This window comes from Canis lupus, chromosome 15, assembly GCF_048164855.1.
Source record: "Canis lupus baileyi chromosome 15, mCanLup2.hap1, whole genome shotgun sequence".
In the NCBI taxonomy this organism is placed as follows: Eukaryota; Metazoa; Chordata; class Mammalia; order Carnivora; family Canidae; genus Canis; species Canis lupus.
The window spans coordinates 17,009,452-17,022,993 of record NC_132852.1 but is presented as its reverse complement, the minus strand read 5'-3'; the positions used below and the strand labels follow the sequence as shown (position 1 = coordinate 17,022,993).

Here is a 13,542-nt window from a genome sequence, read left to right as displayed (position 1 = left end):
TATGTATCTGTTCTAATAATTGTGCTCTATGTGAGTATGTGTATATGTACATATGTAAAGATGACTATGATTTCTTGTCGTTATCTTTAAGATGGTTAGTTCGTTTTCCTGTTATTTGGCGATAAGTAAATAGTGTTTAAGGATGGGGAGTGGTTTGATAATTAAGTTATACACCTGTTTATGCACAATAGGCTTTTTTTTCTGCTTTGAGCATTTTTCTCAGCAGAAATTAGTACGTGTTCAAGTATCATATATTTATATATTCTTATCCATCATGGAGGGGATTAATTTAATTGAACATTGTTTGGTCTAGCTTGGAAGATGCAACCAACAAATTCTATCCTATTCCAAATGTGTTGCACTATTTAGCAAATGCATTTCTGTAAAAAGCTTTTTTTAAAAAAATGGAAAAGCTTTTTTTTTTCCTTGAGTTGTTTATTTTATAAAGGGATAATTATAAAGGGATTATCCCTTGTATAAAGGGATAATCAGAACACGGGAGTATATCACATTTATTTTTTTGTTAAACAGTGATTAATTGTGTTAACTGTGTCTTCAGTTGATGGACACTGATTTCTTAATCAGTATGCGCACATGGGCTGAGTTCCTTTCTTTTTCCAACCTTTGTTGAAGGCAAGATAGCTCATATTCTTGACCATTTAATATGATCATTGAAGGAAGCTTAGAGGCCATGTTTCAGTAAATCTCTTCATTTTGTAGACAATAATCATGAAATTCATTAAAAATTAATTGTCTTGCCCATGATCTACAAAGAGTTCGAGTTGACACTGAGCCATGAGCTCCTGGATTCACTGAATATTTAGGAATTATTGGGCACCTATTATGTTCTAGAAACTGTGCTAGGTACTAGGGAAAAAGTGATGAATATTACAGTATTTGCTCTCCTAAGGTCTCACCATGTCATAGGAAGGTCATGGTAACATATAATTAGTAAGTAGTACAGCAGCTAACATCATAAAAAGACAACTAGGTGATAGTACACAACACTGTTTGTGAAGTAGTCTTGTCTTCCAAAAACTCAAAACTCAATCTGATGTAACTAGAAATTATCAGGAAATATAAAGAACAGGTGCACATATTAACATCACGGGAAGCAACCAGCAAACTTCAAACTATACTAAAATCTACAGAAGAAAAAAATACCTTTTCTAACAAATAATTGAAAGAAAAAAAGATATAGGGGGAACCTAAATATTAAAAGAAACTTAAGAGACATATCAACCACTTGTAATATTTGTTTGAAATGACCTATAATTTAAAAATTATATATTACAAAATTAAAAGGCAAACACTAAATACTGACAATATTAAAGTGTCGTTATTAGTTTTTAAAGGATGTGATATTGGTGTTTTAAGTTAAAACAAAAAGCAATGTCTTTCAGAGATACATAATAAATTATTTGCACACAGAGTGAATTATCCATAATTTATTTTAGAGTAATCAGAATGCAGAGGTGAGAAGGTGAGTGGGCTCACAGAAGAAACGCAATTTACCTCGAGTTGTTTATTTATAAAGGGATAATCAGAACACGGGAGTATATCACATTTATTTCTTTCTTAAACAGTGATTAATTGTGTTAACTGTGTCTCAAAACCCCACTGTTCTTGAAAAGTCATTAAATTGATAAAATATATTTCCACTATTTTTGATGGGGAAATTAATGTCTTTCATTTCAACCCAAGATACCAAGATAGTTCAAGGATTCATATTAATTAAGAGTATTAAATGAATCTAGATCCAAGTACAATTATTCATTTGTTCACCAGTCTTGGAAGTGTTTCAGATTTATTAGTGCAATATTTGTTATTACTTTTGCTACTAGTAGCTGCACTTCTTGGTTTGTTAGTTTCTGTGAAAAGATCTTTATTTTTTTAAGGACCATCATAATTTTAAAAATGGTTCAATTTATTTCCCATTTTTAAAAGTTTTTTTTCCTTGTTAGATTTATATATGTACTTATCAGTTCCCATAAGCTAATCTTAATAGGAACTCTTAAATTTAATAGACTTTATACTCTTTTTACCCTCTCCAGAAGTAGATAAAAAATACACAAATGAGTTTTATCAGAAAATGCTTCAGGTTCACATAACATTCTAGTTTCATTGAACTTACAGGTAAGCGTAAGCTAGGGACCTTGGAGGTGGCTCCTCTCTGCAGAATGTAAATCATCTTCCCAGGGGCTGAGCCCTGCACAGAGCTCTCAGTTTGGGTACAAAAATCCATCCTCAAATACAGAACTGGCAGCTGCTTCAAGTAGGGGTCAAAAGTGCATACAGATATACCTGTGAGTGAAACCCCTGCATAGAAAATGAACCTAGAATGAACCTCTAAGAATTGATAGTTGCTCATGCTAAGCAATTTTTGCAGGTGCTGTGTGATTCTTCAGATATAAGATGTACAGACGGCTGTTTTCTTTTGTGAGTTTCTTTCTTGTCTGCTAACTGAAACGGCCACATCAAAAGTTGGCTTTGGAGGCATAAATTTTTTGGATCTTTAGAGTTTTTGCAACTGCTTCCTTCAGTGCATTTGAAGGAGTCACTGATGGAAGGGAATGCAATCTATAATATGGAGAAAGACAACTAAAAGTTAAATGCCAATTAAAAGCCAACTGTCAAAGCCAGAGGATTCCTTGGCAGTATATTAAGACTCTCACCTCTTTTAGCTGGAAGACAGAAAAACACTTAGGATCAGGTTTAGGAATTAATTTTGCAAGTAGTAGAGCTTTAGAGGAGGTGGGATTCTCAGCCCCCATAACTTGTTATGCCAAGGCTGGGACTAAGATTTAGAAGGGGTGGGACACAAACTATGATGGGGAAATCTAGGTCAGTCCATTCAAATATCTGGAATCTCCAGCATATCAGTCACTGATTGCTATGTGACAAATTCCTCCAAAATGTACAGGCATAAGGCAACACACTTGTTAGCTCAGTTTCTGTGGGTCAGTAGTTCTGGTCTTCAGCTGGGCTGGTCAAAGCATGGTCTGGGTTAGGGTCTCTCTCATGACTACAATTAGGTGTCCCCTGAGGATGTGATCATCTCAGGGACTGACTGGAGAAAACATTCACTTCTGAGCTTGAACAGTTGGTAAGATTTCTGTGATCTGTTTGAACTGATGGCCTCAGTCCCTCATTAGCTCTTGTCTGGAGGCTGCCTTTAGTTCCTTGTCATGTGTGCCTTTTTCATAGAGAAGCTCACAAGAGAACAAGCAAGTGAACAGCACCAGGAGGGAGAAGGGACACTGGAAAAGGTCATGGTCTTTTATGATCTCATTTCCAAAGTGACATCCCAACACTCTGGCTGCACGCTGTTTATTAGAGGCAAGTCACTAGGTCCTGCCAACATTTGACATAGGTGATTACAAAAGGGCATGAATACCAGGGGGTAGGGATACTGGAAGCCATTTTTGAAGCTGCTTATTACACCCAGATCCCCTAAATCCACTAGAAATGATCACTCTTCATGTTCAAGTCTACGTTCCTCCCTTGCCTGAAGGTGATGCAGGAGCCTCTGCTTCACAAGACAACAATGCCCTACTGAGGATCTGCCCTCATCTTCTCTCCTGGCCACATGACTTACAATTAAAGTTAAAACATACCAAAAGTAGGCTAGGAAAATTCTAGGAATAATAAAAGAGAAAAGAGACTATATCCCCCCCAAAAAAAAACTGTAGGGCAGTTTGCTGAAATATGGGCAAAAACCAGGGAGTACACGTGGATCTTGAGGTTGCTGTTTCAGGGGACCTGAAATGTTAAGTTGTAGAAACGATTTCTTATCAACATGAAAACATCCTCTTCTTTTCCTGGGTGAACATTTAATACTTTGGCAAAGACCAAGGAGATGATGCTAACTGGTTGGTAGTGTGGCTCTTGGAAGCTTGAAGAAAGTGATAGCTCATACTAAGCATGAGATGGAATGTGCAAATATTCTCTGCAAATGCTGTGAGAAGGTATGAGAGGATTCAGAGAATGGGTACAGAGTGGCCATATTGTTGGGCAGAAAGCCACCAGATGATCATGCCCCATGAGACTGCCTGAAGCAAACTTCCTTTTTTTTTTTAATTTTTTTTATTTTTTAATTTATTTTATTTTTTATTGGTGTTCAATTTACTAACATACAGAATAACCCCCAGTGTGAAGCAAACTTCCTATACCAAAGCTGTAAGTAGAAAGTCACCGGTGAGAAGGGCATCACTGAGAAGCTCAGCGTAGGCATCCAGATCTGTAGACTCAGCAGATGGTAGGAAAGGCCAATATAGACCTAGACTCTCTGATAGCAATGGGATTATCGGGATGTCAACGGTGCCCAGGTGGCAGCGCTTAATCCTCAGGAGCAAGGTGGGCACAATCATTGTAATACATGGCAGGTTGGAAGGGCAGCCTTCTATCTGACCCCCAGAGGGCAGGTCATGATTAATAAGAACACAGCACCAGCCAGCAAACGTATTGACCAATCTATGCATCAAAACAATTAAAGATGGATGATCAGGAGCTGCCTCAATGAAAAGCCACGGTCCCCTGTTCAGTTTCTACACTAGAATCCACAGATTCTGAACCCATTGACTAAAGGAGAGGCTGGATTCTCAGAAAGAGCAAACCGGAAACACCTCAGCAGGTACATATAGTAACGACTCCACCTCTCTTTTTCCAAAGAGTCAGGCAGTCGCTTACTTCATCAGTGGTGCACTGGGGAAAAGGAAATATCCGGATATTCGGAAAACTGGATACAGGGTTCTGGCTGACATTTATGTGCCATCAGAGTGTCACGAGTGCTCCCTCTAATAGTGAAGGTATGAGGGGAGGGAATGGACCAAGGTATATGTTCTGCAAACACACCTAGAATGGAAATACTCTGTAATTGACAGAACCCCAACACTGGTCCCTTGGCCAATGGGAAGAGCTATTATAATGGGAAAAGGCAAATGGAAGAATCTGAAACCATCCCTGGCCCTCTTCCCCTCAGCCAAATTATTAACTCAAAACTATACTTGATTTACAATGTGGTTACATTCCAATGAACCCATCATTAGTTGAAAATACAGCAAGTCAAAAATGCATTTACTACACCCAACTTCCTGAACATCATAGTTGAGCCTCGCCAACTTCGATGTGCTCAGAACACTTACATTAGCCTGAAGTCAGGCAAAATCACCTCACACAGAGTCTATTTATAATAAAGTGTTGAATAGCTCACGTAATTTATTGAAAACTTTACTGCAAGTGAAAAACAGAATGGTCGTAGGAGTACAGAATGGTTTTATGTGTATTGGTTGTTGACTCTCATGATGGGGTGGCTGTCTGGGAGCTGTAATTTACTGCTGCTGCTCAGCATCATGAGCAAGGATCACACTGCAAACCAAGAGCCTGGGTAAAGATCACAAGATTGAAGTATGGTTTCCACTGAATGCTTTCACAGCACCATAAAGTCAAAACATCTTAAGTCGAAATGTCTTAAGTCAGGAACTGTCTGTATCACATCCTGGAGGAAATAGAAATTAGTGCCAACCTTAAAAACCTAAAGGATTCAGGAATGCACACCATATTGCAATCGGGGATATGTTAAAATCACCAGCCAGACCCTGAAAGAAGCCAGCCGAGTCCAAGGGGATGACAATGGGCTACTACAAACTGCAGTTGTCGCCCACTGCAACAGCTGTGTTAGGGTTGGAACAGAGTGACATGGCTCAGCGACCTAGTCAGCAACCACTAATCCGATCAATGCAGTCTTTCCCATTTCTATCGTAAAAAAGGATCAGAAACAGTTTGCATGAACTTGGCACATTTATGGTCTTGCACTAGGGCTTATCTCCCATTGCCTCCTACTCCCATAGTGTAGTCTAGATGGACTGGGATCACTGGGACATCCTACAGAGCATCACATCAATCTACTGACGCATTATGTTAATTGGACCAAATAAGCAAAAAGTGGCAAGCACACTGGATGACTGGACAATATACATGCACCCCAGAAAGACCCAAAAGTGAGGATTTTAGTGGTCCAGGGGTCTGAGACACCCCCTCAATAATACAAGACACATTTACACTTTGCAGCTCTCACCACTAAGAAGGAAACATGACTGCAGTTTCTGGAGGCAGCTTACTTTACCCCACACACTAGTTGGTAAACAAGCAAGGCTGCCAGCGTTGTGTGGTTTCCAGAGCAAAGAACAGCTGTCTAGCAGGTCCAGGCTCCGGTACAATTGATTCTGCTGTGAGGGGCCATACAATTTGGCAGGTGCTACAGCAACAGAAGTGCCGCTGGTGTGAGAAAAACAGCTGTGTGTGTGTGTAGTTGATGGCAGCCCCAATAGGATGATTACGGTTTAGACCTCTAGGGTCTGGAGCACACTCACACTCTCTGCTGTGCAGCACTGTATACTTTTTTGCAAAAGAGCTCCTGGCGGGTTGCTAGTCCTCAGTAACGATGGAGCACTGCCCGTGGAACAAGTGACAACACACCCACAACTGCTCGTCAGGAGCTGAGACTCACGGAGCCCTAAGGTCAGGTGGGCCTAGCAGCATTCCATCATGAGCTGACGCTTCTCAGCTGATTCTCTCTTTGGGCCCATGCTGTAGAGGAAGGACGGGTGCCTCACCCATAATTGAGCTTTCTTCCTGAAGGACAATCTGTGTTCCATGACTGCCAGAGTACAGAGGCCTGGGACACCCAGGCCAACTTGAGACAATTGTAAAGGCCTGTCCTAGATCCAGAACTCCCTGTAGGGTTTCCTGAGGCCTTTGTTGTGATATCTTTACAATTTAATTGAGGGCACAATCATGCTTCTTTCATGTACCCATAGGTGTTGATTCTAACCATAGTCCTTTAAGATCTCCTGCACACCACACCCCAGGCAACCCAGTCTCCCACATGTATAATCCCCCAGTGTAGCATGGAGGCACCCTTTGCTGTTCTACTCATTGGCGCGGGAATCTTTGCAGTCTTAGAATCCATGTACTCTATTTTTTTTTTTTTTAAGGATTTCCTTCAATGAGAGTGCCCCGAAAGACATGATTGCTTCAGTCTTATTTCATATAATTCATTTGATTATTCATCCAGAATAACTTAGAGACAACAGAATTATTCAAAAGATTGTGCATATAATATGTACCTACATAAACTTTTCATTAATTCTACTCTCACTGACAGTTTTACTTGGAAATTTAAGTTTTTCCTAGAGTGGGAATGTAAAGTGGTACAGCCAGTATGGAAAACAGGACGGTGGTTTCTCAGAAAATTAAAAATAGAGTTACTCTATGATCTAGCAATCCCACTTCGGGGTGAGTATCCTAAATAATTAAATGCTCATGTTTATAACAGCATTATTCACAACAGCCAAAAAGTGGAAGCAGCCAAGTATCCACTGGCAGATGGATGGATAAACACAATGTGGGGGTGCCTGGGTGGCTCAGCCGGTTAAGTGTCTGCCCTCTGCTCAGGTCATGATCCCAGGGTCCCAGGATTGAGCCCCGTGTCAGGCTCCCTGCTCAGCGGGAAGCCTACTCCTTCCTCCCACTTGTGCTCTCTCTCAAACAAATCTTAAAAAAAAAAAAAAAAAACCCACAATGTGGTTTATACATAGAATGGAATATTATTCAGCCTTTAAAAAAGGAAATTCTTGACTCTGCTACCACATGGATGAATCTTGAGGACATTAAGCCAGTGACATGAGCCAGACATAAAAATAAAAGTATTGTATGATTCCAGTTTTATGACTTTCTAGAGCAGTCAAGTTCATAAAAATAGAAAGCAGAAGGATGGTTGGCAGGGGGTGAGGGGGGAAGGTTAGGGAGTTGCTTATTGGATGCAGAGTTTCAGGTTTACAAGACAGATCTAGGGATTTGTCTTGGCAAACAATGTGAATGTACTTAACACTGAACTTCTAAATGGTGAAGATGGTAAATTTTGTTATGTATATTTCTCTACAATAAAAGATAAAACATTAAAATTTGGAAAAAATTTTCCTGAGGAAAAATTCCTTCCTAGATATGCTGATAATTAGCAGACAAATCATAGAAGAAGAAATGGTATAGATCCCCATATTCTTGATTTTTAAAAATATGCTGATTAAATTAATGGCTACTTTCAAGCAGTGAATTTTTTGATTACTCGCTGTGAAACTTTTTTGGTGCTTGAAGGACATTCCTCCTGGAGGTTAGAGGTCACTATGCCGCGTAAGACACAAGAATAAATCCCCTTGTTTTAATAGTGTTACTTTGGCCTTACAACTTTGAAAAATGACTTACTTGGAAACATAACCGGATCGAAGCACCCTGACCCATTTCTAACAAAACTGTTCATAGATTCTACTGATTCCTATGAATGTGTGCAGAGAGGGGTAACTCCAATAAACAAACTAGTGCTCTTGGAAATGGAGCTAGGTCAATATTTGAAAAGAATGATTTCCAAATTTGTTTAAACCAGGCTAAGTACTTGAGCTTAAGGAGGTAAAATACCTGAGTCATAATCCTAATTATACAGCTTCTCATCATGCCCATCCCATCTCCTGATTGGTCCCCTGCCTGTCAGCTCTTTCCAATAAACATTGTTGAAGCTGGAAGAAAATAAAGGGCTAAGATAATCACAGGAGAGTCATCAATCTTCAAAAGGTCACCAGATCACTCCTGTGGGGAGTATCAGCTTAGACATTATTCCTGGGGAAATCTTCCTTGATTTCCACAGCAGCCTGTACACTTCGGATTGCTAACCAAATTGCAATGCCAGTAACACCGATTTCTCATTCTGTCTTCTTTCTAAACTCCTGTAAATTCCAGGAAGGAAGAGAGAATATCTTATCTGCTTCTATATCTCCAGCCTCTAGGTTGACTATAAATGATTCATGTTTCTGCTGGTTTTGCCAAATCTGTGGTTCAAAACCACCAATTATTATGATTATTTTATGATTATTAGGCTTATTTTAAAAGTCAGCTTAAAAACATTAAGTGATATGAAAAGTCCGGGTACATACATCTCTGACAATATTCAGAAAGGCACCATTACTTGCAAAAGTGAAGAAGTTTCCAAAGCAGAAGTTTTTTTTTTTTTCCTAAACCATATCACACATTTTTGCACTTCCTAATTTAAAAGTGAAGGTGCTCTTCAACATATTGATAATTCTTAGGAAGGAAAAATTTCTTGTCTTGCATTCTTACTACCCTATTATTCATCTGGGTTTTTTTCTGTCAATATGAGCACACATGGTTTTTAAATTCTTGTATTATCTGAAAAGGCTGGGTTGAGATAATGAATCTTCATAGAAAAGAGTCCCCCTGGAGCACAGCAGCCCATTAGAATTTCTTACTTTGCCACTTTAGCAACCACTGACAATATTCGCAATGCTCTTTTACGACCTTATAATTTCCATGGACAATTTTGGAGTAGGGTGGATGTTTCTAATGATATGATTATCACTAGAAGCCCATGTTTGCTCAAAGTGGGAGGAGACTCTAACAGAAGGTGTTTCTCAAGACCTTCTGAAGAGCCCTTTTTGGTCTGTGTGCCATTAGAGTACTTACATATTGAGTTCTTAGATTCTCACCTTTGAAGGGAGAGATGCCTTTAATGAGATTATTCTTTGCCTTATTCCATTTTTTCTCTCATTTGCAGTGAGATTATTGGAAAGAGCACTGGATCCGGAGTCAGAGGAACTGGGATACCATTTCGTGTAAACTTAAGCTAGAGTTGTGTCATCAGCAAAATGTCAAGAGCAATGGCTGCCTTGTCTGTGTAAGGATTGCTCAATATTAAATCAGGTAATTATGAAAAAACATTTTTGAAACTAAAAAGGATTCAAATGTGAAGGAACATTGTTTTGAACATTTAAATCATATTTTCTTTCTTCTGGACTAAAACTAAGTTTTTTTTTTTTCTGGTAGGAAATGTTGGGTCATTTTAATTAAATAGGCCATTATTTACTTAGCATTGCTTGGCCCTCCCAAGGTCCCGGTTCTGAGGCTATTTTCTTTTCTGTATATTGTAAAAATTTGAGTATAGTTGATACACAATGTTACTTTAGTTTCAGGTGTACAATATAGTGATTCAACAACTCCATGTGCTATATGCTCTCCACAAGTGTAGCTACCATCTCTCACTATACGATGCTACTACAACATCAACTGTATTCTCTATGCCCTTATATTCCTGTGACTTATTCCTTCTGTAAGTGGAAGCCTGAATCTGCTACTCTCTGTCATCCATTTTGCACATCTCACCCACCCCACCCCAGCAACCATCAGTGTGTTCTCTGTATTTATAAGGTTGATTCTGTTTTTTTGTTAATTCATTTGTTTTGTTTTCTAGATTCCACATATAAGTGAAATCATACCATTTGTCTTTCTCTATCTGATTGATTTCACTTAGCATAATGCCCTCTAGATCCACCCAAATTGTCACAAGTGGCAAGAACTCCTATTTTTTATGGCTGTGTAATATCCATTCATGAATATTACACACACACACACTCCACAAATGAAACTCCTTTAAAAATATAAAGATAAATAGCCCTATAGCTTTGACACAGTGACTCTGTTCTACCCTAAAAATATCCAGAGAGGAGTCTCTTAGCAGAATATATAGAAGAAGTGCCAAAATACAGCCTAGGCCTGAGATTAAAAACCAAGAGCAATGCCTTAAAAAGATTTCTGGGGATCCCTGGGTGGCGCAGTGGTTTGGCGCCTGCCTTTGGCCCAGGGCGCGATCCTGGAGACCCGGGATCGAATCCCACATCGGGCTCCCGGTGCATGGAGCCTGCTTCTCCCTCTGCCTGTGTCTCTGCCTCTCTCTCTCTCTCTCTCTCTGTGACTATCATAAATTAAAAAAAAAAAATTTAAAAAGATTTCTGGCAATTCCTGGACACTGAAGCAAACTGACATGCTCCTGTTCCTGTCTCCCATCCCTCACATGTCCCCCATGTCCTAGAAGGCTTCCTAGGCTTCATAAGAAGACAATCATGAAGACAAGAAAGAAAGGGAGCAGGATTGGAAACAAAGATGGTGAATGAGGAAATTAGAACTTAGAGAGTGGGTATCCAACTTCATTAATGGTCTTAAGAACTGATTCTGGGGAAGAAAGGGGGCAGGTCTTCCCTTGAGCATGGAACCAGGAGCAATTGATGCCTGAAGCCTTAGGACTTGGGTGTACATAGATTATCATCTAAGTGAAAGGTCCTTGACAAAATAACTGATTAATCAAAATAATCAATATGACTTGGTGAGTACCAGGCATTTTAAATAAGCACCTTATAAATAAAGTGGTGCCTCTGGTTCACCTACTGTCACTTAATTCCCACAGCAAATCTATGAGGCAGGTATGTCTATTTTTTACACTCATTTTATATGTAAACATTGAGAGTCAAAGAGTTTAAGTAATTTTACCAGAGGCACACAGCTAGTAAGTGATGGGGGCAGGGATGGAAACCCTGAGTCCCTGCCCTTATTCTATGACTCTGCAGAAAAATTAGAGTATCCACAGGAAGGCATTCTGCTATGCACTTTGAGAGAATGACCTGTAGGTGACAAGGTGGCATATCAAGGTACTGAGCTTTTCTTGGACTGTTAATCAAATATTTAGTAGCGTTAGTAGCGAATCTAATATGAAGTTGAAAGAAGTATGTTTTATTGGATAGAGTGGAACCTCAGTCTAAGATTATCTAGAAATATGGCCAAGTAACTAAAAGGAAAGTGTGCAGCCCGGGTGGCTCAGCGGTTTAGCGCCGCCTTCAGCCCAGGGCTTGATCCTGGAGACCTGGGATCGAGTCCCATGTTGGGCTCCCTGCATAGAGCCTGCTTCTCCCCTCTGCCTGTGTCTCTGCCTCTCTCTCTCTCTCTATCATGAATAAATAGATAAATAATCTTAATTTAAAAAATGAAATGAAAAGGAAAGAGTTCTTAGATGCTTGGGTGGCCAAGTGGTTGGGCGCCTGCCTTTGGCTCAGGTTGTGATCCCGGGATCTATGATCAAGTCCTGCATCAGGCTCTCTGCAGGGAGCCTGCTTCTCCCTCTGCCTGTGTCTCTGCCTCTCTCTCTCACTTGCTGTGTCTCTCATGAATAAATAAATAAATCTTAAAAAAAAAAACAAAAATAAAAATAAAAGGAAAGAGTTCTACATTTTAAATAATTCAGCAACTGATCAAGTAGATTGATTGAGTTGCTCTGCCCCAAATTATAGGCTATTGTTAGTATAATCAATTATTTTTACTGACCCATTGACCCCTCTTAGTGTCCCATCATTCCATTGTGTTCATTTGATCATGAGTAAGACTGTTCTTGCCCTTGGAATTTCATAATCTGCTAGGGGCTGCAGATTTTAAGTAAGCTACAATTCATACAGAAGTGCACCAGAGATTGGATAACTGAAGGATGAATAGGAATTTGTCAGATGGAAAAATGGGGCTAAGATAGTGGTAAGAAGACCTACTGCCAAATTGTCTCAGCCCTTGACCTAAGTGGCCCTTATCATCCTAAAAACCCTACTATATAAGCAACAGAATACTGTTAAGGTTTTACTTAAAGTCTCCCGGACTCAGTCTCCAACAGAAGTAAAGAAGTAAAGAAGTAAACAACAAGAAAAATAAACATTTAAAGCTTTATCTTAAAAAAGACCTCCTCTAGATCTTAGAATTCCATTTTATGAGATCAACTTGGCTGTCTTTGGTAGCTTCTTTAGATACTTTTGGGAACATGATAGGATAAAATTAATGTGGAACATAATTACTTGTGAGTCTTATTTTACTACCAAATAACATACCCATTTGAAACATATTCACCATTACTGTATGAGTGCACTGTCCCCCTTCATTCCTGCATCCTCCAGATAAAGCTCTGGCCACCCCCACCCCTCACCATTCTATGATTTCTTACCTACAGAGTTAGTGATGTCCTAAAGGGGGCAACATTAATATAGAAGAAGAGAGTATCACAGGAGCTGACAAGGGTTTGAAGGAGTAATTTGGAACTTGCAGAAACACCAATCATTCTTTCCAACAACACTGATGTCCATTTCTTACTGCAAAGTGCTGTCAAGGGTAAAAAGAAACAAATGTTCGATCTTAGTTCTTGAAGCTTTGCATCTTCTTAAGGATCATACAGAAAATAAACATTTGGGAACCATGTGGAACAGCAAGATGAAATATCAAGGTGTAGTGTTATGAAAGAAGACTGTTATGGGCTGGATTGTGTCTCCTCTAATTCATTATGTTGAAGCCCTAACCCCCAGTATCTCAGAATGCATCTATATTTGGAGATAGTGGTAAAAGAAGAGGTAATTAAGATAAAATTAAGGTAAAAGAGGGTTGTTAGGGTGTGCTCCAACACAACATGATTAGGTATCTCTAAGAAAAGGAGATTAAAACACAGACAAACACAGTGGGAAGACCATATGAAGATACACTGAGAAGCTGGCCATCTGCAAGACAAGGAGAGAGGCTTCAGAATGAAATCAACCCTGTCAACACTTAACTCTTGGACTTCTGGCTTTCAGATCTGGGAAAAAATAAATAAAATTCTGTTTAAGTCACTTAGCCTGTGGT

General features: G+C 39.4%; 1 long non-coding RNA gene across 3 annotated transcripts in view; it reads right to left on the bottom strand.

The window, feature by feature from the left end:
- LOC140604691 (uncharacterized) overlaps positions 1 to 13,542 on the bottom strand; it is a 119,280-nt gene that overhangs the window by 60,101 nt on the left and 45,637 nt on the right. For all 3 annotated transcript variants that reach the window (XR_012007500.1, XR_012007499.1, XR_012007501.1), the window contains exon 3: positions 12,875 to 13,029. This is a non-coding gene — a long non-coding RNA (uncharacterized lncRNA). The remainder of the gene's footprint in view (positions 1 to 12,874; positions 13,030 to 13,542) is intronic.